Raw genomic sequence first — 23,739 nt, 5'->3', positions numbered from 1 at the left:
GATGGTTTCAGCAGCGCCCTTGTTAAACCCTGAGTATAAGTGCGAAGTAAAGCCATCTCCTTTGTAGTCCAATGACATTGTGCAGGGTATAACATTATTTCTGTCAAGAAAATAACTGTTTAATGGCAATCCCCCAAAGATAGGTGGGCTATTTGATGCCATTCTTCTTTGCCCTCAACCCAACAAAGTAGATCACAGCAATGCATAATTGAGGAACAGTGTTACATGGGTCTTGTGTAGCTTTGAGGTTCTTTGAAGGGGAAAAAGAAGTGCCCACACAGAAGACCACCTCCAATCTTCAGCTGATATTCAGCACAGATTTCTTTTTTTCTTTTTTGTGGGGGGTGGGGGATCAGATATCATTAGCAGAGGACTTGCTTTGTGTGCTGGGAATCCCTGCTTCAGTTACTAGCATCTCTATCTGGAGACTGTGTATTGCTGCTGACAGCCACTGAATTAGCTAGGCAATAGTCTGAGGGGGCATAAGGCAGCTTCTTATCACTTATCAACCCCAGCTGCACTGCACATTTAAAGTGGCATCATACAGTTATGGCTTCTCACAAAGAATCATTGGAACTGTAGTTTGTTAAGGGTGCTGAGAGTTATTAGGACAGTGGTTCGAATCCCCATGACGGGGTGAGCTCCCATTGCTCGGTCCCTGCTCCTGCCAACCTAGCAGTTCGAAAGCACGTCAAAGTGCAAGTAGATAAATAGGTACCGCTCTGATGGGAAGGTAAACGGTGTTTCCGTGCGCTGCTCTGGTTTGCCAGAATTGGCTTAGTCATGCTAGCTGCATGACCCGGAAGCTGTATGCCGGCTCCCTCGGCCAGCAAAGTGAGATGAGCCCCGCAACCCCAGAGTCGGTCACGACTGGACCTAATGGTCAGGGGTCCCTTTAGCTTTACTATTCCTTTTACAGAGCTTTAACTCTCAGAGCTCCCTGGGAAGAAGCATTGACTGTTAAATCAATCTTGAGAATTACAGCTCTATGACAAGAATGGATGTTTACCAGGTTTGAGGTGGGCAGCGGTTACAGACCATTGTGTCAGGCCGCGCAATCCCCCCCCCAGCAAACTCTGTTGTGCAGTTGACCATTGAAAATCACTAGGCTGTCCACAAGGCACTATGGTGTTCCTGCCAAACCCGCAATTTGAATTCAGCCAATCGGGCTGGGCCCTGGGAGATAGAGCTTTGGGGGCAAACCTGACAGTGGCAGTTTTCACTTCCAGGCCACTCTCCTTGGCACCCATTTGATTTTATCAGGTGTAATGATCTCTGGCAGGCAAGCAAGCCCCACTAAGAAGTAATGACTCTCTGGCAGTTTTACGTATGTTTATTTACACCAAAACACATCCAAAGCATGGCTTCTCTCCTGCTCACATTGATGATAGTAGATCAATCTGAATCTTCGCCCCTCCCACAGCAGGAAGGACGCCAACTCCCGCCTTTCCCCTCTTGCCCTTCTGTTGCCCTCTGATCTTATCCAGTCTCCTAGAACAGGGACTGAGAAGCTGGCCTCCACCCTCCCCACTTTCACTTGACATAGTCTCAGACCTCTGCTTAACTGCTGATTGCCTAGCAATGCTCTGGCTGCCTTCCAACTCTTCCTCTTCTTGAGAGCCAACAGTGTCTTCCTCGAGAAGGGGGGGGGGTTGAACTGCCCTCTCTAGACTCTGTCAGCCAGTCCTCATTTGAAGAGTCAGTCCCTCTTTCACTTAGCTCAATTCTGAGTCTGACTCTTGCCCTGCATTCTGGTGAGTCACGTTCCTGACACCAGGGAAGGAAACACTGGAGAAAGGGTATATAGTACTGTCTGAATGCAATCGGGCGACTGTCATAATGGAGACCATTTTGCTAGTTCAAAACTTTTTAAAATGGCTGCTTCCAATATTACATGCTATGGTAAGTCATCAACCTGGACAAGTGTCAAGGGGTTGTTATGATCTGGCACCTGCTAAGGGCCCACACTCCAGCAGGTTACTCACCCGCAAAAGCTCCCTGGACCTGCTCATTGTATTTAACACAGTAAACTGTTTGTTCACTTCCTTCTCCATCTGGCTAAGAAGGAATGACTAAGCAAATGACAGCAGTGGTCAGAAGGAGAAGGAGGCGCACTACTTGCTTGCTCATTGGCTCTGACTGGGAAGCAGTGGTAAGGCAGAGGAGCAGCTACAATAGCAGTCAGGGGTTAGATTCATTGAGGGAGTGGGACACTGAAGTTCTCTTGAACTGAGCCCACCAAAAGCTGGAGCTATTTGTAGTAGTAGTAGTAGTAGTAGTAGTAATAAAAAATAATATTCATGGATTAATGCCTTTAAAAAAACAAAGTATCAACAATGATGTCTTAAACAAACATTGGATTAGAGCCTTGTCTTACAAATACAGTTTTCAGTGACTGCTTATTTTAGTTCAGGATATTTGTAGAAATTTCTGAAAAGCAGTCAGAACATCATGCACGTGTTCATCTCTCTCCCCCACCCTCCAGTAAAGTGAATGTGTTTTTTGTTCCCAGTTCTCTGAACAGTCATAGTCAAAATCCAATATCAAGAAGAATTCACACTTATAATTATGTGCATTAATTTACTTCGGGGAAATGTGCTCTTTGTTCAAACTGGCACTCACATGAATCCACAAAATGATTAATTGCAAATCCAGCAGCGGCATGTTATGACTAAAGGAGAGAATGTAATATACCTGACCCTACTGCCAGTATCACACCATAACTATTAGACGGAGGGAGAATTTTTTTTTATTTTTGGATCAGTACATCGTCAGAGAGCAATGATATGCCAGGCCGACTGACACATGTTGAGTGCTGGCAATGGCAAGAATACTATCAGCTGTAAAATAAATCAAGCAGTGTCAACATATACAAGGGCAGTTCAAAAGATAGCAGCAACTGATTATAATTAAAATGCAGCTTCACTGAGAACATATTAAGGGAACAAAATCCATTTGTCCTCTGCATAAAGATTTGCTCATCTACGTGCATTAGGACAATATCAAGAATGCAATTATAAATGTTGTTCACATGCTGGCTATAAATGAGAAGCCATAGCCCTCACACAGGACTCTGTTATTTTATTAATTAACGCGACCAAAGTTCAAACAAAAGGTTTAATTTTTGTAGTTAATTGGCAAAATAAAATACTGCCAAGTTGTGTCTAAAACCAAGCCAGAGGCAGATTTAGGACAGCACAACCATTTTTGATGCACTGGGCTCCAAGCCTAGGGGCTTGCAACTATGACATAGTGAACTGAGCAGAACAGAAGGCAAGAGATGGGAGGATGCTGAGTTTTGGCCTCACACAGGGTGCCGTTGAAATTTGGAAGACCGAAGTCTGCCCCAGACCAAGCAAGCAAGGTACAGAAAAGAGGCTCAAAGCCATTTCTTTTGCTGTGGCATGCTACTGAAAACAAAGTGCCCTCTATATCTCATTCTGGTGTTTTCTCCACCCTCTGGGGGAGATTTGGGGAGAGCACAAGGGATGGGGAGGAAGGAACTGTGCTGTATGAGCAGGAATCCTTGCACCAGTGTGATGCATTAGTTGAATCTCACTAAGTATAACTAAGAGATTGTACACCCTGCACCCTGCCAGAGGGGTAGCCATTTTAGTCTGTTGCAACAAAAACAATGGTTGTGTTATCACCTTGTTGCTATAGCAAATGGTCACTGTGGTTATTTTTCATACATTTCAGCACTGATTGAATTGTTGTGGACTGTATTTTTTCTTCTTCATTTCATTGGCATTTGAGTCTACATTCTACTTCCCCCTTTCTATACCCACCTACTTACCGAGTAAGTTAACACGTGGATTCTTTTGCATAAATTTTCATGTCATAATAAGCTTGCTAATCTGTAAGATAGTACACTACTTTTTGCTACTTTTTGTTTTTAGCTCTGTATCTTATGAAAAGATGAGAGAAAACTATGCACTCTTTTCTTATTGAAGTTCACCTGTGGACCAGCTCTAATGGAATTATAAATGTGCACGTTGTACATTTTCTTAATGACGCAGGAAGAAAAATATTATGCTCCTTTCCAAAGGTGTCTCTCACTCTTTCTTGAAAGATAGGATAGGTGTGTAGGTGTTTGGGTATGTGAGAAAGAGAAAGAAGAGAGAGGATGATTCCTTTCTCACAAATTTAATAAAGTGAGTTATAAATATGATAGCTGGAAAAAATCCTTCTTTTTATTTTTGTAAAGGGTAAATTCTCTTCTTTAAAAAAAATCAGAAAAAATACGATGTGTTGATTAACTGAGACTTGTACTTATCAATTTTTGAGAGAAAGTGAGAACTAAGCTGATTCATAAACACCTCCAAAATAGCACTAGGATTCTGAAACCTATCTAAGCTACTGACATCAGCACATCTTGTGCTAGTTATTGCACTATTTGACGTACTTTTGTTTGTCGGTTCTGGATCTATTGCAAATCAAGTTTATTGGGTGACCTCAAGGATCAGCATCATGAGAAAGAGCGAAAATGTTTCTTGTGGCTGCACCATTCATCATCATATAAACACTTCTATCCTCTCCCCTGAAATTTTGACCATCTCTTTTCTTAACTAAAAAAAAAGTGTTCCAGGATCTGTAGCCTTTCCTCAGTTGGAAGATACACTGAGCATCACCAGCCACTAGTGTGGGAGCTGGAGCTAAGCAGGTAAGATGGACATCAAAGAACTGGAGAGGACTGTCAAGGTCTAGACATGCAAAACACAACTGAACTATTTCCGATGAACATCAGACATAATCAGGGGAGCATGACAATGATACACAATGATGGTGACAGGTGGGGCTAGCCTCTTCAGCCCTGCATTCACCTCTGCACATTTATGGAAAGTGTTTCTCTGTATCTCCTTTAATTTTACTTTTTTATTTTGGAGAGGGAACTGTCCAACTAATCGTTCAGTTTGGATTCCCATTTTTTTCCAGTTTGCCACATTTCTGCATTGATCCCTGTGAAAATCAGTATTTTGGTATTAATTTCTCCTAATATACACATTTTCCTATGCAATTTTGCCTAGCCTGCGAATTCTTGCAGGCCATTTCCCCCTGTTATAATGCATTGTCAATACGATATTCACTAATATATGTGTTTTTGTGCACACCTTCTCCTAGTATATGCATTCTTTGTAAACATTACTTGACTGGAGAACTGCCTTACAAAATTCGGAGAAGCATGGATTTCAGAGGATGGTTGTGTTTGAGTTGACATATTGTTTTGGAAAGTGAGAAAGAGGTAGGCTTGCCTTTAAATGTAAATTGAATTGAATTCTGCTCCTATCCCTAGGTGAAACCGCACTGTAGAACAATGCTTCTAGAAGGATATTAACATAGTAATAGATAAACAGTGACAATCCTTGGACTAACCTTGAGTATTTGCACAAATCTGTATTATTTGTAGGGACCTAGCCTTAGAAAGCATGTTACAGAAACTCTAGGAAAAGTTTGTTGCATTTCATCATCAATGCCCATTCTGTGCTGCCTGTGAGAGATCCTTTAAAGGAGGAAAAGATCATATGCAGAAAGCTGGTGGGTTTAATAGATAAAGGGATTAGCTGAGACTCAAATGAGCTTGGCAGTCACAGGCTACCCTGATTATGTTCAAGGTAACTAAGTGCACAAAGAAACAGAAAAACATAAATCAAGCAATTTATCATAGTTGGTGTTTTCAAGTCAGAAGCCATGTTTGAAAGAGCCGAGTGACCTTCTGGAAGCCCGTTCTACAAGTGACAGCTAATTTAGAATGCCTGATAGACGAGTGCTCAATTAAATCATTTTAGATCAGCAGTGGAGGACTTCACCTTAGCCTTACGGAATTACACAAATGTATCTCTTATGTAAATAACCTGTGAAGCAAGCATAGTGGCAGGTATTCAGCCTAGCAGCAAAGGCAACCAGAATCATTAGCTGAGCAGTGTTTCAAGCAGTCACTTCTATGAAGGGTTGCATGTGATGGCCAATAAAAGGAGTGAGAGGGGAGCAGTTAAATTCTGCCCTCTGCCTGGTCAAAAGTCTCCTACACCTGTGGAATCTTCTTTCTCCCTTGCTGGAATTCTGACCTAGAACATGTACTGTAATTAGAGCACCCCGTCTCCATCTTTTATCAAGTCTCTTCAACTTCATCTCTGCCAATGACACCTTTGGTTTAAGCCGTAAATTCCCATCTTTATCCGAAACAAATCTAAAAGCATGTCGCTGGATGTGTACATATTAACCACTCCTTGCTATGTTCCTTGCTTCTCCCCCTTTGTAAAAATGAATAAGCAATAAGGAAATTTAATAATTAAGACCTTCTGAACAGAAAGAGTAAAGAAAAATTAAAAAGAAAGAACAAGAATTAAATTAAAAATTAAAAAACGGCAGCAGAGGAATTTTAAAAGCTACCAGGGGCTTGGTAGCTTTTCCTCACTTGGCGAGCAAAACAGTTTTGATTTGTTTCTTTAATGGTAAAAGAGTTGGTGCCTCCCTTATTTTTGAAGAAGAGCATACCTGAGTGGAACCACTGAGAAGACCCTCTCCTTGGTTGGGTGACCTATCTAATCTTATTTAGCAAAAGCAGTTAGAGAATATTCTCTGAGACAAAGCTTAAATTTTGAGCAGATTCATATGGGAGGATACCAGCCCTTAGGTCAGGCATCCCCAAACTCGGCCCTCCAACTGTTTTGGGACTACACTTCCCATCATCCCTGACCACTGTCTTGTTAGCTAGGGATGATGGGAGTTGTAGTCCCAAAACAGCTGGAGGGCAGAGTTTGGAGATGCCTTCCTTCGGTACTCAGGTACTTTGTATGGATTTTGTTCGAGCACAACCCTCACTATTCCTGGCCACTGGTAGTGCTAGCTGGGGCTTATAGCAGTTGGTCCAACAACTTCTGGAGGTCCACAGGTTTCCCATCTGTGCTTTAAAGGTTTAATGTAGATATTAAACAATAAGGAGGATAAAAGAAAATCTTTGGGGAACGTTATAATACAAGTGTCATGGTGCTTGACCATAATTCCCCCAGCACTATCTGGAATCTGCTTGTGGCATGGAAGTTGAGTCATCAATGAGCAGTGGTCCATAAATCCTATGCTGGACATGTAATCTGGAACTTGATAGCATCAAATACTGCTGAGAGATTCAGAAGAACCAACAAGCTTGCAGTCTCCCTGTTCCTTTCCCTGCACATGTTATCTCCCAGGGCGACCAATGAAGCTTCAGCCAAATTTCATCTAGTGGGTTGGTCATAAATATATGTGCTCCTAAGAGGAATCATGTGATCTGAACACAATAGCACCACTGTGTCCATTCCAGCCAATGCCAGTTTTAAATTGGCTTGTTATAAATCGGTTCACCAATTTAAGCTACACATGTGGAAAAAAACCCCTGAAACTATGATTGCTAGTAGCCCTGCACACAGTATTGTATTCTGTGGAAAATACACCGACTGCAGAGGGGAATTCCAATATTTATAGGTCAGTGCTTCTCCATTTCCATCCCTCGAGGCAGACAGGAGTAAAAAATATAGTGGAAGTGGATTGTGTTCTACTGAGTGGCAACAGGATATGAAAAATGCAGAAATGACTCCACACCCATTGTTAGCAATAAACCTGCGCTGTGTGATCTCTAGCCAAAATACCTAAGGGGTGGTTGAAGAAGCAGAGAGCTGCAATACCTACCAGGAAGTTGTTTCCTCAGCCAAACCTCACTGGCTAGGGGTAAAGGATACAGTCACTTTAGCAGCTGTTCTCACGGAAGTGGAGTTCTGATATTTGGCCACCAAGAGTATATGAAATCATTCTTCTAACCTACAAAATCTCCTTCTGCAAAACCAACACACAGCAGTTAAGGCTCCTGTGTGATGGTGTTAAAATATAAAAGATGAGTAGGTGGACAGATGGATAGGTAAGGCAACCCTGGTAAACTACAGTATTTAATTTAACAATTTATACATTGCTTAACACTGAATTGTCCTCTTCAAAAATCATCCCCTTAAAAAAGCCCACTATATAGTAACTCCTTTTTCCTGCTTTAAAAATATGTGTCCTCTTTTTGTAATAGTGAGGCTTTATATAGTCTACCATATATTTTATTATAATTTAAGTATTGACTCATCGTGACTAGAAATGGAAAAACTTGTCACATCTTGATTGAGCCCTCTCTCTTGTCGCGAATTCCTTGCGGTGCTTTAGCAGAAATGCTCAGAGTCCCAGGTTTTCAGTGCAGTATTATTTATTGTGAGCTATATACAGTGGTACTTCGGGTTACATATGCTTCAGGTTACATACGCTTCAGGTTACAGACTCCGCTAACCCAGAAATAGTGCTTCAGGTTAAGAACTTTGCTTCAGAATGAGAACAGAAATCGGGCTCCGGCGGCGTGGCTGCGGCAGGAGACCCCATTAGCTAAAGAGGTGCTTCAGGTTAAGAACAGTTTCAGGTTAAGTACAGACCTCCAGAACGAATTAAGTACTTAACCCGAGGTACCACTGTATACACAAATATCTACAGAAGCAGTTCATACAGTCAGACAGAGTATACCTGGCTGCACCTTATGGCAAATAGGAAGACTCACTCTCTCTGACCACACTCCTCCACACCACCACCTTTACTGCTGGACAGGCTTCCCTTTAAACAGCCAATCCACTGTCAGCACATTACTGCTGAGTCATTCTGACCCAGCACCTCCATAAAAAGTATTGCATCAGCCTGTTGCATCAACTAGCAAACTCAAGCCTGCAGACTTACTTACACAGCATTCTGTGAATCCTGACATCCCTCTCCCACGTCCCCACCAAATGTGACCAAGGGAAGAGTTCTCAACTTGTATCCACAAAGCTTATGTAGCCTGCCCTATCCACCTTTCAACTTGCCTAGCAAGCTAGCAGCAACAGACAGCTACTGGAATGTTGCCGTGTCAGTTCTCCATGCACCTGGAGTCCTGGGAAATATTATTTCCCATGATGTCTGGTGTCCATATAAGGAATTCTGGTGACCTGAGAAAATTACATTTCCTAGGGTCTGCATTACCTCAGTCCATTAGAGTTTGGGACATGCTGTAGCAGGCACCAGAAAGGGAGGATATTCAGGACAAGTAAATTAAAATAGAGCCAGACAGGGAGAGACAGAGAGAGAAACAGAAACAAGTTCTACCCCCTGACTTTAATCACAAACTGAGCTAAAGAAGAACTCATAGAAGTGCATGTGTGCCTTGGATTGAATGTGATCATTATATTATGAATAACAAGATATGTTTTCAAACCAGGACATTGTAGTGGTAGCACTACTTATGACTGGGTTTAGTCCATTCTTTCCTAACCTGGTGCTATCTAGATGTTTTGAACTGTAACTCCCACAATCACTTATCACTTGCCCATGCTGGTTGAGGTGAATTGGATTGTTGTCCAAAGCTTACAGAGGGCACCAGGTTGGGGAGGTCTGGTTTAGTCTATGGGCATAACTTAACCCCCATGCTTCAGACCTGCTCCTTCAGGGAGAATGTGACCCCATCTAAAACAGGGTCCTACTCATCCTACTGTCCTACTCATCAGGACAGAGGAATGAGAGTGTCTCAGTCTTGTTTGGATCGATTAGATTGTGCTCTAGATACTCCATGAGGATCTGCCACAACAGTAAGCCTTTAGGTCACAGTGACATCATAGTACGTGGGAAAGGATCTCTCTTTCCACCACATGAAGGAGAGCAATTTGGGTACGAGTAACAAATTATATGGCTTACAATCAGTGGTGGAGGAAGCCGCTCGGGCACCTAGGGCGATGCATCCAGAGGTGGGGCGAGCTGCCCATAGGGGCATGGTGGGTGGGGCAAGCCACCCATGGGGCGGGGCCTCTGGAGTCTGCCTGCCTCCTTCCACTCAGCCACCCTACAGCTAGGGGGGAGGCAGCAGGCGGACCATTTGGGGCAATGCAGAGCCTCCCAGGAGAGATGTGTGGCTCGGGCGCACTGCAGGCCACGAGGTGAGTGCTGCCCGGCATTTTGTCACACACACCCCAGTGGTGACACCTGGGGCGAGCCACACCCACTGCACCCCCATCCTTACAATGTATCCCAGAGAGGCTGGGGAAACCCAGCCAGATGGGTGGGGTATAAATAATAAATTATTAGTATTAGTATTATTAGTATTAGTATTATTCCTTCTAAAATACCATGTGATTGCACAAAATTGAGACTGTTCACTTCATGCTATAGAGCCTGTGCTTATCCAATTGTTTTCCACTGTTTACTTCCAGATTCGAAGACAAAGGTGTCGCAAAGCCAAGTGTACATAATTGCATATCAGTAGAATTATTATAACAGAATTATCTGTCATGTGGGTAAAATTCCCTATAAAATGGGGTAAGTTATAAATCACTTGGCTATAGTGTCTCTTTAAATTAGGGTTCAAATATTGGAGTCCACCTAAGCTTTGAAGGCAAAGCACTAAGAAGGACAGTTTCTAAAAAAGAAGCAATATTGGTGGGTGATTTGTATCCTACATAACCACTTAGTGCCTGCTATAATGACAAATGTGTGGGTTAAAGAAAAAGAAAAAGCAGTCCTTTTTTTATAACCGGGATGTCTTTTGTGTTGAAATTGCAGTGTCCCAAGCACAGCGGAATGATGAGGAGTATGTGCCACATACTCTATATACTTTATTTACACTTCAAAGCTGGTAGATTACAGAAAAACATCTTGCCTCTGCCAGAGCAGAGAAAGCATCCTCTCTCCTCTAAAGCACGGAGAGAACACTGCGTGAACAGTGAAGGAAAAAAAAAACAGGAAACCAGTGTACGTCACATCCAGTCTCCTTTCCCGTGAGAAACTCCAACAGCAACTCTGACTGGAATGTAAACATTGTCTTGTGACAAGCACTTTCGCTGCACAGTGAAGGAAGCAGAAACCAACATCCTCCCCCTTTCTGTGAACATCACTGGGCAGCGTGTTCGTACAATATCAGTACAAACCCAACTTCTGCACATAGGTACAGTGTTGATCCCTTGATACAATCTTGGACAATACATCAGCAGGAATTTCATTACCTGGCATATAGGACACCGTTACGAGTCCCTTCTGAATACGTTCCCTAGCATGTTGCAACTTCAATTGCAAGTGCTTCGTGCTTTGCTTACAACCTTCAGAATTCAGCAAAGCCAAACATGCTTTGTTGTCCTGGTAAACCTGGATTGGACATTTGACAGGAATTTTCATGTCTTTGCACAATTGTAACAACCATTCACAATCTTTGAGTGAATAAGACAGTGCATTCAGTTCAGCTTCACAAGCACTTAAGCTAACTGTTGTTTGCTTCTTGCATGACCAATCAAATAGACCCTGATTGTACATGTAGCAAACTCCAGTCGTGCTTTTCCTGTCTGTAGTGTCACTTCCAAAACTTGCATCTGCAAATATCTCAAGACCACCAGACTTCTGATTGTTAAATCTCAGTCTGTAATGCATAGTGCCTTTCAAATACCGCGCTATGCGTTTCAGAGCTTTCCAATCCTTAACAGTAGGATTGTTGACTTGTCTGCTTAGCAAATTACAGCTAACAGCAATGTCTGGTCTTGAACATCTGGCAATGAAGTTTAGCTTGCCTAGCACACTTCTGTACAGTGTAGTGTCAGAAAATGCTTCTTCAGTGTCATCTACCTGATAACCTGTTGTCATCGGTGTGTCTACAGGGTTAGCATCCATCAGGTTTAGTTTGCTTAACACATCAGCAATTTTCCGTGACTGGTGTACTAGAATGTTACCATCTTGATCTCTCTCTATTTCCAGAGATAGGTAGTTGTTTACCTCACCAAGATCTTTCATGTCAAAGTGCTCTTTCAGTTGAGCTAGGGCGTTATTGTACATTGTGACATCTTCCCAAAAGAATAAAATATCATCAACATAAAACAAACAATACAATTTCTTTTGCCCCTCCTCTTTGACAAATACACATGGATCAGCTTTCCTTTGCTTAAAACCTAGAGAAAACAATACTTCAGTGAGTTTTGTGTGCCAACACCGTGCACTTTGTTTGAGACCATAAAGGGACTTTTTCAGAGCACAAACAAATCCCTGTTTTACCTGTACGCCATCAGGTGGAAGCATATAAAGAGATTCACCTAGAGATCCGTACAGAAAAGCTGTATTCACATCATGGTGACTAATGTGTAGACTCTCCTCTGCAGCTAGCTTGAGCATAAGCCTAATGCTCTCATACCTCACTGTGGGTGAGTAGGTCTCGTGATAGTCTTCACCTGGTACCTGTGCAAAACCTCTGGCTACCAATCTGGCTTTGTGTCTGACTATCTTGCCATTTTGATCAGTCTTCGCTTTGAAGACCCATTTGCTTCCAAGCAGTTTCATTCCTGGAACTACTGGAACAAGGTCCCATGTTTTGTTCCTTTCTAAGGAATCAAGCTCAGCCTTCATGGCATTTAACCATGGCTCAGCTTCCTTTGAATCCAAATCCTGGATTTCTTGGAAACTTGAAGGTTCAAATACCTTCTTGGAGCTTTTAACAGCTGTCACTGCTATCTTAGCAAACTCATCAGCAAATCTCTTTGGAGGTCTGCCTTTTGTTGCTCTGTGACCTGCGAATTAGCCTTAAGTCTTCAACACTCTCCTCTTCCTTTTTGGGAGAAAAGTGACCTATTGTGAACAATGGTTCTTCCAATTCTTGATCAGAGCTTTCAGAGGGTCGCATAGAGGCTTTCGCACTCTTGAAATCCTCTGAATCACCCGATTCAGCTTCAGACTCAGAATCAGAACCTTCATCAGTGGGTGTGGGTTGTTGCGGTTGCTTTTGACTATCCTCAGTCTCATCACTGTCATCAGGATAACATTGGAAAATTCCCACATTCTCCCCCCACTTGGCATTGTACTCAACACTTCTTGTGAGCTTAATTGTCTTAGAGTCAGTCATCATTATTCTGTAAGACCCTTTCTGATAACCTAGAAAGATACCATGCAATCCACGCTTGTCTAACTTGGAGGTTTGTGGTGAGTGAACCCACATGTCAGAACCAAAAATTTTCATGTGTTTGATGTATGGCTTTTTGCCAAACATCTTCTCATAGGGGGTACAACCAATCGCTGAAGATAACCTGCGATTATAACTGTAAGTAAAACACGAGAGAGATTCAGCCCAATAACTCTCTGGAAAATTTGCATCATGCAGCAAGGTTTTTAACCCTTGAAGCAATGTTTGATTTACCCTCTCGCAAAGTCCATTCTGCCATGGCGAGCGAGGACTAGACAAATCGTGTTGAATTCCTTTCTCAGACAGAAAAGCTTCAAACTGCTGAGAAGTGAATTCCCCCCCCACGATCAGTGAAAAGAACTTTTATCTTCTTACCATGCACATTTTCCAACCAAGCACAGAATTCCTTGAACCTTGGAAAAGCCTCTGATTTCTGCTTGAGATTGTACAGATAAATATACCTGGAAAATGCATCAATGAGAACCATGAAGTACCTGTTTCCACCCAAAGAGGGCGCTAGTGGTCCAACCAAATCAGCATGAACAATTTGGTATGGTTCTGTAGCTTGCCTACTAGACACCTTACCTTTCGCAGCCATTTTCACCTTGTTTGCTGCGCATGCCTTGCACTTCATGTGGTACCTGCAGGGTTTAATAGTCATACCTTCAACCAAGGCAGGCATTTTAGATACTGCCTCAAAATTCAAATGAGCAAATTTTCGATGAAAATCATGAATACATTCTGCATGCAAACTTTTGTTAGAACCTGCAATGCAACAAGTGTCATCCTGCACAACATCATCATAATACAAAACATACAAACGATCAACATATTCAGCATGCAATACATAATCATTTTTCTTTGTGATGATGCACTTTTTGTTCTTAAAGGAAACGTCAATTTTCCGCTCATTCAGCTGTCCAACGCTGAGCAGATTATGTTTGGCATCTGGTACATAAAGCACATCCTGTATCAATAAGTCCAAACTGTGAAGAACAACAGTTCCGTAGCCTTTACTGGGGATTGTGTGGTCATCCGCCTGGTGAATTGCACCTTCCTGCGGTGTAAAAGACACGAACAGTCGCTTATCGTTGCACATGTGGTGCGTTGCAGCCGAATCAACAATGAAGAAAGATCTAGACGTCTTCTGGACCTTTGCAACCTCTGGAGTGAAGCGTGAGACCATTGCCTTGTGCTGCGTTGTCCTGGACACCGGACCTTCGCCTTTGCTTTGGCCTTTTCCACGCAATGAGCTTCCGCTGCGCTGCTCTGTCTTGGCCCTGGGATATTTGCATTCCCTCTTCATATGGCCTAGACGTCCACACGAGTAGCATTTCACTGCCTTCAAAGCTTTGGCGCCATCTGGTGGTTCCACTGCACTCTGGGATGACGTCTGTGAAGACTCCCCCTTACCCATGCAGCTATCACCCTGGCGGTCTGCTTCATTCTGAATCACAGCAGTATCACAGGCTACTCTGAGCTGAGCATTTGGCTGATTGGCAATCTGAGTGCCACAAGCATCAGCCAGCCTTCTGCAGCTAGCCATCATGACTCTGGTATTAGCCTTCTGCAGCATCAAATAAGCTGTGTCTCTGCTGCTTCAAATCAAGCTGCTTTATACAAGCTGCGTCTGTGCTGCTTCAAAACCTCATTCCAAAGGCAAATTCAAAAGTGCTTTCTCTCTGCTGCCTTAAATCAAGCTGCGTCACTGTTTTCTGCAGCTGCTTTATTCCAAAAGCACTTTGAAAAGTTACTTTCGGTTTCTCCCAGCATAGGAGCTTGTTCCTTTGAGCCTTTGCCTGTGCCCGGCAAAATGGCCATAAAAGTTCAGAGTCCAGCCATAAAGCCATTAATTAGAAGCTGGCAGGCTGCCCGGAGCATGAGCACATACCTCATCAATCATCTTGACGCGCAGAGCAGATACCGTCCGATCCGTCCCTCTGCATTCCGATCCTTTTGCAGGCATTCTGATTCGAATTCTAAATTCCATTCTCAAGATGACTGCGTTTTCTTCTGGGCCCCATAACCAAGAATGTTGAAATTGCAGTGTCCCAAGCACAGCGGAATGATGAGGAGTACGTGCCACATACTCTATATTACTTTATTTACACTTCAAAGCTGGTAGATTACAGAAAAACATCTTGCCTCTGCCGGAGCAGAGAAAGCATCCTCTCTCCTCTAAAGCACGGAGAGAACACTGCGTGAACAGTGAAAAAACAACAACAGGAAACCAGTGTACGTCACATCCAGTCTCCTTTCCCGTGAGAAACTCCAACAGCAACTCTGACTGGAATGTAAACATTGTCTTGTGACAAGCACTTTCACTGCACAGTGAAGGAAGCAGAAACCAACATTTTGATGATAAGCAAAGTGCAGCATGTTTTGTAAAGATTATCTTTGAAAGTGCTATATATATATATATATTTAAAAATGCAAATAGATGCATGTGAAGTATTCCATTTAAAAAGTATTTCATTTGAAAGAAACATGCTTTGCTTTTCCTCCTCCATAGGTAGTTCATCTTTCAATGTGATGAATAGGATTAAAGTGTTCAAAATGCCTTCTTTTTTAAGGGAAGTTCAAGTGTGTTACATTTCTTAGAGATATTTATACTTTTTGATGAAAACATCCAGATATTTTTGGATGAAATATTAAAGGAGGCAGCCCTACTGTGCATGACTTGGCTGGTTTGGGGTTTCTTCCTATGACTTCATTTTTTTAATTATTATTCTGTAAATAGTTAATGGGTCGCAGGTGGCGCTGTGGGTTAAAGCCTCAGCGCCTAGGGCTTGCTGATCGAAAGGTCGGCGGTTCGAATCCCTGCGGCGGGGTGCGCTCCCGCTGCTCGGTCCCAGCGCCTGCCAACCTAGCAGTTCGAAAGCACCTCCGGGTGCAAGTAGATAAATAGGGACCGCTTACCAGCGGGAAGGTAAACGGCGTTTCCGTGTGCGGCTCTGGCTCTGGCTCTGGCTCTGGCCAGAGCAGCGATGTCACGCTGGCCACGTGACCCAGAAGTGTCTCCGGACAGCGCTGGCCCCTGGCCTCTTAAGTGAGATGGGCGCACAACCCCAGAGTCTGTCAAGACTGGCCCGTACGGGCAGGGGTACCTTTACCTTTACCTTTAAATAGTTAATACAAACTGTGAGGATGAGATGCGAGGATGCAGCAATGAAATACAACTACAAGTGTAACAGGACATCCACTATCTGATCTCCTGACAGGAATGACGTTAGAGGAGAGCCATTGACCATCGGTCTTCTTCCAGATCCAATGGTGGCAACATGACAGCTGAGGTGAAAAGGTATCTCCTTTTCCTCTTTTTTCCCCTTTAACAAAGACAAGTGGTCACCTAATCTGTGCTGTGACTTCATAATTCAAATCCTTACCACCACCAGTTGTTATTAGCCACACAGAGGAAAACATACAGGCAAACCTTGCATATTTTCTGGCAAAAATGCTTCGCAAGACCTATGCTGTTGCTCTGTATGGCTGTTCTGCCAAGTTTGTTGGTTTCATGGTTTCAACTTTACAATTTTAATGAGGATAGATGTTGTTTTTAATTGTGATATTTTTGGAACCCACCCTGGGTTACATTTGGTGAAGGGTGGACTACTACTACTACTAGTAGTAGTAGTAATGTTAGCAATTAGTAATTAGTGGAAAGTGTAAAAAACAACAACAACGTCCACCTGAGGCATTCTTGACCATGACTCCAGCCCACTCCCATATCTACATTCAGAAAAGAAGACTGCTGAAAAGCAGGTGAAAGAATCTAAATGCTCCATGTTTATGGGATAACAATGGACAGCTAACTGACTTCAAGTTAGATCTGGCCCTCAAAACAATATTATCTGGTTTCATGTGACCACTACCACATTTTAAGCAAGATGTGAGGGTTTTTTTTAAAAAAATACTATTTAACTTATAAGTATAGGAAACAATGTGTGATATCCAATGTAAACCATACTCAGGGTGGACTCATCAGAATCAAAGGAGTTAAGTAACTTAGTTGCATTTACTTTAATGGGTCTGTTTACGATTTAGCTGGATATCAACCTATGAGTCTTGAAGTGGGTTTCATATAAGTTTATTGAATTGCTATCTTGGGTGCGCCGTAAGAAAGCAAAGTGGCTGCTGCCAATTTGTCTCCTGAGGAGATATTTTAGGAATCAGCCCATTTGTCCCTTGTCACTCCTTCACCTGACGTCGTCCAAGTTCCTATGCTCTTTTCTTTTACTCCATTACCGCTAGGCAAACATCTCAGTGTAAAGGTCAGGTGAAAGAGAGAGAGAGAATTGTTGAGTGGGGGGTGCACAGTTGTTCTTTGAGAGAAATCATAGAGTTGTGGAGTTGGAAGGAACCGTTGAACTCTAGGAAAACAAACATTCTTCCCTTTCCAAAACTCAAATGCTTTTCCTCTCACAACACCCAGAGATCATTTGCCTCCTTTGGTTGTGGGCTAGTCATGAACAGATGAAAGGAGGCTCACAGAGTCAAACTACTGAGAAGACATTACTCTGTGGCAAATTGGAATGGCTGATCTGCCTAAATTCTCCTTCAGAACTGATTGATGGGAGGAGACAACCAGTAGTTTAAATTCAAAGTTGGAGGCTATGGTATGGTTTGTTCTAGGCAACCTCCCAGGCTCCCTAGACCTCTCATTACCTCTTTATACTGAGGGAAAACTGTGGGTTTGTTTGATCTAGAGTGATCCTCAAGCCTTGATTATTTGCCATGGTTAACTGAAGACTGAAAGCACCAGCTGTCCTCTCAGGAGTAAGACCCATGTAATTCACAAAGATGGAGGAGAAGGCCAAAGTGACCACGGTGCTTTAGTTAATTTAGCACCAACGTACATTTTTAATGGGTCATGATGTTAATTACCTTTAACTTGCATTCCAGTGGGCGTATCTGTGGAGTAAAAAAAAAAAAAAAGGCTACAAGCCCAAAAATAGTTCCAAATAAATTATTAAAATAGGCCACAAGCATCTATCTATTCAGCTTTGCTGCAAAATGAGTCACTCAAAAAAAAAACCTCTTTATTTTTCAAAGGACATCCACATTTGCTTTGCATCATCTTAGCCCATACTGGAAACAGGCAAGTGCAGCCAAAGCCTTTGGCATTTTCCCAACTGTTTTCCAAAGTGAGTCAGTGGTTGATGTCAAATAGTCATTTGGCCAACACATGATCTCTGTCTTCAATTCTCCTCGGGGAAACAGCCAAGCAGCTTCTCACTGCCATTTCCAAGCCATGATTAATACCTGTCCTAGAGAAATCTTTCTAAAGCCACATTTGTTTGTGGTACCAAAATAAGAGAAAAGAAATATATAAGAAAAATGCATGTAGTAGCAAAAAACAACAACCAAAAACGAAAATAGAACACAATGACAAACACCACCTCTGTTGACTCCAATTGATAAAAAGGCATATTCTAATGAGAGGATTTGCAAGCAGGCAATTGCTTGGATAAGGAAGGCCCATATATTCAATGAATTGGATTCCCCCCCCCCCCATACTTCAAATGATAAATATCCACCTGATTTAGCATCCAAATCCTACTTATTACTTCACAATCTTCTCCCATCCCTGCCTGAAAATTACTCCGTTTCTTCAGTTATCTTCAATTATCTTTAGTCCCAGAGCTTTTGGACCATTTTAATCCTCAGAGCATCCAGAACTACTAAAAATAATAATGAGTGAATGCTGCCTCCCACAGAAGCAGGCCGATATGTAAGCTAGGAAATGATGTCTTGGGCACATTCCCATTCTATAGCTGTTAAGAACAATGATGGAAAAAAATATTCCTCCCATACTCCCATAGACATGACAGCTGTCCAGCTGGCCATCCTGGGACTCTTAGCATTTCAGCCACAGCCATTTAATCAATGGTTGTGTGTAGAAAATGGTCAATTCTCATCCCACCTCCCCACTGGCATTTCATAGCTCTGGTTACTGCCCATCTTCCTGTCACGGTCAAGCTGGTTCCTCAGAGGAGGCGTGGAAAGAATTCTTTTCTATCTGCTTGTTTATGAGCCTAGCAGATGGGAGAGTGCCTCTCAATTTGTTATAGGCTGTTCACTCCATCCGACACATTGCCAAGCACAGGGTCACCAGGCTCCATCAAAACTGAGCAAGGAGGGGAAGGCAAAACACTCTAATTGCCCAGCAACCTCAACTTTAAATAAAAAGAAAGTCATCTGGTATTACTCTCCTGCATGCATTTGAGCTATTAAATATGATGTGCTCTTGAGACATGGGGTTCAGGGGAAAGAGATCTAAAAGAAACATGATACAATGTGGCACATTAGCTACACGCATGGGCTTGCATGGCTTTGGCCAGAGATTCTAAGGCCAAACAAACAGATGCCTGGAAACAGGCCTTCAAAATGCACAACTGCCGTGATGATTTTGATGGACTAAACCTCCTCACCAGCTTAGCTAGACTGTTAAGTGTCAGCATAGCCATGTGGTGCTGGGTATATCAAACCATTTGCTTAATTGTTGCTCAAACCATTTGCTTAATTGCAACACTCTGGAACAATTGTAGAGTGCAAATAAGAGACAAATTTAGAACACAAAGCTCATGTCATCCGATGTTGTCCATACACTTTTCAGGGCATTATGTGGACAAACTATGGTGACTGCAGTGCTCAACAGCATGGGTTCAATGTATTAGGGTTGCCACGTGACCATTCTTTTTTTTGGAGAAAAATGTTCCCTTTTCTGTTTGGACTTCAAACAGATGCCCTTTTTCACATATTCAAGCTCATCCTTTTCTTCCTCCTCAAAACTGTGCGGGCAGAGGGTAGGCCTGATGGAAGGAGGAGAGCTCTCTGATTGTATTTATGACATCTATTTTAGAAAATGAGATTTATGTGGGGCGCAATAGTTTCTTTTCCAATGTGGCAATGTTTTTAAATACACATTTCTGCACCAGGTAAAGTAATTTTTAGCCCCCCAATTCCTCCCTGACCGGTCCCATATTTTGCCCAACCAAAGGTGGTAACCCTATAATGATGCAAAGTTGTGGTCCAAGAACATGTGACTGTAGCGGCTAGGCTATGTGTGGGCAACACTTTAGGGCAGGCATAGCCAAACTTCGCCCTTCAGCTGTTTTGGGACTACAACTCCCATCATCCCTAGCTAACAGGACCAGTGGTCAGGGATGATGGGAATTGTAGTCCCAAAACAGCTGGAGGGCCAAGTTTGGCCATGCCTGCTTTAGGGGAAGACAGAACCATACCACGGAGATGTTGGTGGGGAAAGGAAGTGATGAGGAGACTGAATCTAGTCATGACACACCTCCCAAGTAACTGATTGGAAGGATATCACATATCTTTATAGGGCTAAGCATGTGGAACGCCATTATGGGGTGGTAGAGCTATTAGACTGGTCAGGGGAATTATGTGCACAACATTGCATCCAGCTAGGATTGCATGTGTGGAAGTCTCCTTTAGTATATGTATAATGATACCTAATTAGAACAGTACCGGGGGCAGGGACAATTAACTTGAATAATCAAAACTTTCATTTCTTTGGCCTTTTGTGTGTGCAGTGTTGTTACTTCTATCACTGATTATCTGGCCAGGACTGTGCATTCAAAGCAGCCCCCAGGGTGTACGCATGCAATTGAATCTGGGATTTGAGGGCTTAATGCATGTGCAAGATTTGAGCAATCATTCAGAGATGGACATGCATGTCCGAATGCACCTGCAGAGCCCCAGATTATAGAAGACTGAATGTACATAAGAAGTTGCCTCATGTGGTCCCCACTGGCTTAGTTTTTTCTACAGTGATTAACAGTGTTTGTCTAGGGTCTCAGACAGGGGTATTTCTCACCCCACAAGGAGATGCCAGAGACTGAATCTTCTATACAGTATTCAGAGCATGGTCACTGACACTGAGACATGGCCTCTCCTGTATCCAAAGTAGCTTTGTGGCTCTCATTCTTCTGCATCATAAGTAGTGCTTTTTTCTGGGGGGGGATGAAGGGGTACACATACTCCTAAACATTTTGTGAACCTAACGGGAGAAGAAACTGAGAATTTTTTTAAAAAAGATAATTTATTCTCTAGCATGGTGAACTGTTAGTTCTGTTGCTACCGCTGATGGCGGCCTCATTTCCTGTCACAATGTTTCCTGAGGCTCAGATGGAATGAGAGTACCCCTAAACTTTTTTTAAAAGAAAAAAAGCCCTGATCATAAGAATATTATTAACTAGACAATTTGCTATTGTGTGGAAATTAAAATCCAACCTAAACCATTATTTTAAATCACAGAACATCTTAAAAGGAAAGAAGAAGAAGCATGTCATTCTGTTCTGGAAAGCTATTTTAAAATATGTGTGATTAGCAAATTACTCAGAAAAAAACCCTGCAAATTATCTTCAGTCACAAGTCTCCCAATAGTAATGTCATTATATGGATTAGTATCCACAAAGTTCAGAAGATTTTTCTGAAGAATGTGGTAACCAGGTTACAACAAGTCATCAAAGGCACACACAAATCATTATTCTGGAAACAATGAGAATGTTCCGACTTTTATTAAATCTGAGCAATTCACATCTTTGTGCTTATTAATTAGTCCACTGTGAATTGCAGACTGAGAAAAGAAAGTATAAGGATTATCTAATAGCTACTTTTTCTGTTCTCAAATAACAAATTACTTAAATGAGTTTTTAATACAGCATCAGTTTAGCTTAATTTGCCAAATTCAAAGATTTGGATTTCCTCTTGCTCCATTTAACACGCATCCTGATGTAAAAGGCGCTTTACCCTCTGGGTAGGAGCAAGTCATTTGGTGATGGGCGCAAGTAATGTGGTTCAAGGATGCTGTAGCTACTTGCCTCTCTCAAAACCACAAACCTGCACCGATTGCCTCACTTCATTATTATGATTGACTCTCATTACCAAGGCATTCACCTCCGGTCATCTCCCACATCTCTTTATAGAAATTGGCACAAATAGCTACTCCAAAAACAACACAGAGTATTTGATTGTCTAGAAAAGGATTCTAGACCCTGGACTATAGATGGATTACTAGACTACTAGCCCATGGTATGTAACAATGGTGGCAGAATTCTCTAGAATTGCTGCAAGGCTCCAATCCATGCTTAATATGTATTGCCCTGGGACAGTGGTGGCCAAACTCGTCCCTCCAGCTGTTTTGTGACTACAACTCCCATCATTCCTAGTTAACAGGACCAGTGGCCAGGGATGATGGGGATTGTAGTCCCAAAACAGCTGGAGGGCCAAGATGGCCAACACTGCCCTAGGACTTGCTGAATCAAGAGAATGCACAACAAAATTGATTAATTAAAATAAGAAATAAGAGTAATGCTTTCAAGCACCAGAACCCTGGGCTGAACAGCAAGGGATGGTCAATACCTTCATTGTCCTTATGGCAAGCTTCCAACAGTGTCTTGCTGGCCATTGTGAGTAGTTGGGGCAACCTAGCCTGGTGGGTGGTGTATAAATAATAAAATTGTTGTTATTATTGCTGCTGCTGCTGCTGCTGCTTGTAACAGAGTGGACTAGATCAGCCTTCCCGAACAATGTGCTCATCAGTTATTTTGGACAACTCCTATCACCATTGATGGAAACAATACTATTGTCATGACATCATCAGTGATATTGGCAGAGGTTCACATGACCCCCATCTCTAACACAAGGAAAGAGGTTGGGGTCATGGGGTCATGAATACTAACCTTCCACCTGCAGTCAGTGCATGCTATGGTCATGTCCCCAACACCCACAGCAGAAATGCTGCCCCATTGCCCATGCATGCAGATAGTGTGAGAAATGGTTCCATGCACACAGTGCTGAAAGCACATAGAGATCCTCCATACTAGGAGGGGACTTGGTTTAATCCTTGCATGGAGTAGCTCTACATACATACATCAATATGCACATTGAAGCTTTTTCCACACTGGGATAATATCCCAGAACCTAAGACAGCCATGAGCACCATTGATCACAAAAACTACAAATGCTGCTTTTGTTTATTTATAATTTATATGGATAATAAATCATAACACTCTCATTTCCTTTCATGCACTGGTATGCTTGTCTTATTTCTTATATTTCTATAGCTTTTGAACACTCGAGCTCTGATTTCATTTTCATTGCACTGGGATGACAGCAATGCCATATAGATTTGTTTTGGAAAACAAGTCCCTGGAGTACTTGGAACACTGGAATTTAAAAGAATAAAGAAACATGATTGGGACTTCCTTTTTGAGTATGGGAGAGCAGCTGACCTTTTGCAGCAACTGCATCTAAATATTTCGGATGGAAGAAAATTTGTTGTGACTGTGACAGAACTCCTTCGAGACCTGAGGACCAGCAAAAAGGATTACCAACAAAATCGGCAGAGAGAGACTAACAGAGAGTTGAGGGCCTCGGATGTGAGGAGTCCGGGCTAGGAACTGTTTTTGTGGACATTTGCTTGGGAAGGGACGGAGACCGGGGTAGGGAGGGAGGGGAGAATTGAATTTCAAAATTTTATGATTTTTGTATTTGGCTATTGTGATCTATAATTAGTATAAGAATGGGAGAAATTCATGGAAGGGAAGTTAGGTCGACCTTAGAAAAAGGATTTAATGTTTATAAGAGAATTGGATAAGTTAAATGTGGACAACTAAAAAGAGCTAAGTTTTAAAAATAATAACAGTATGTTTAAGATGATAGACAAGAACTTGCTGAACTAATTATTGGAATTGGGATGTATGAAGAGGGGGTGGGGGGAAGTCCGGGAAAGAGGGTAAAGAAAGTAAGGGTATGAA

At 42.4% G+C, this 23,739-nt stretch overlaps 1 long non-coding RNA gene across 1 annotated transcript in view; it reads left to right on the top strand.

Moving 5' to 3' along the window:
* The window catches only part of LOC307223774, a 54,696-nt gene that overhangs the window by 12,652 nt on the left and 18,305 nt on the right, over positions 1–23,739 (top strand). Inside the window, exon 2 of the long non-coding RNA XR_013842267.1 lies at positions 16,085–16,256. This is a non-coding gene — a long non-coding RNA (uncharacterized lncRNA). The remainder of the gene's footprint in view (positions 1–16,084; positions 16,257–23,739) is intronic.

Source organism: Podarcis cretensis, assembly GCF_951804945.1.
Source record: "Podarcis cretensis genome assembly, chromosome: 9".
In the NCBI taxonomy this organism is placed as follows: domain Eukaryota; kingdom Metazoa; phylum Chordata; class Lepidosauria; order Squamata; family Lacertidae; genus Podarcis; species Podarcis cretensis.
This window is presented reverse-complemented; position numbering and strand designations above follow the sequence as displayed.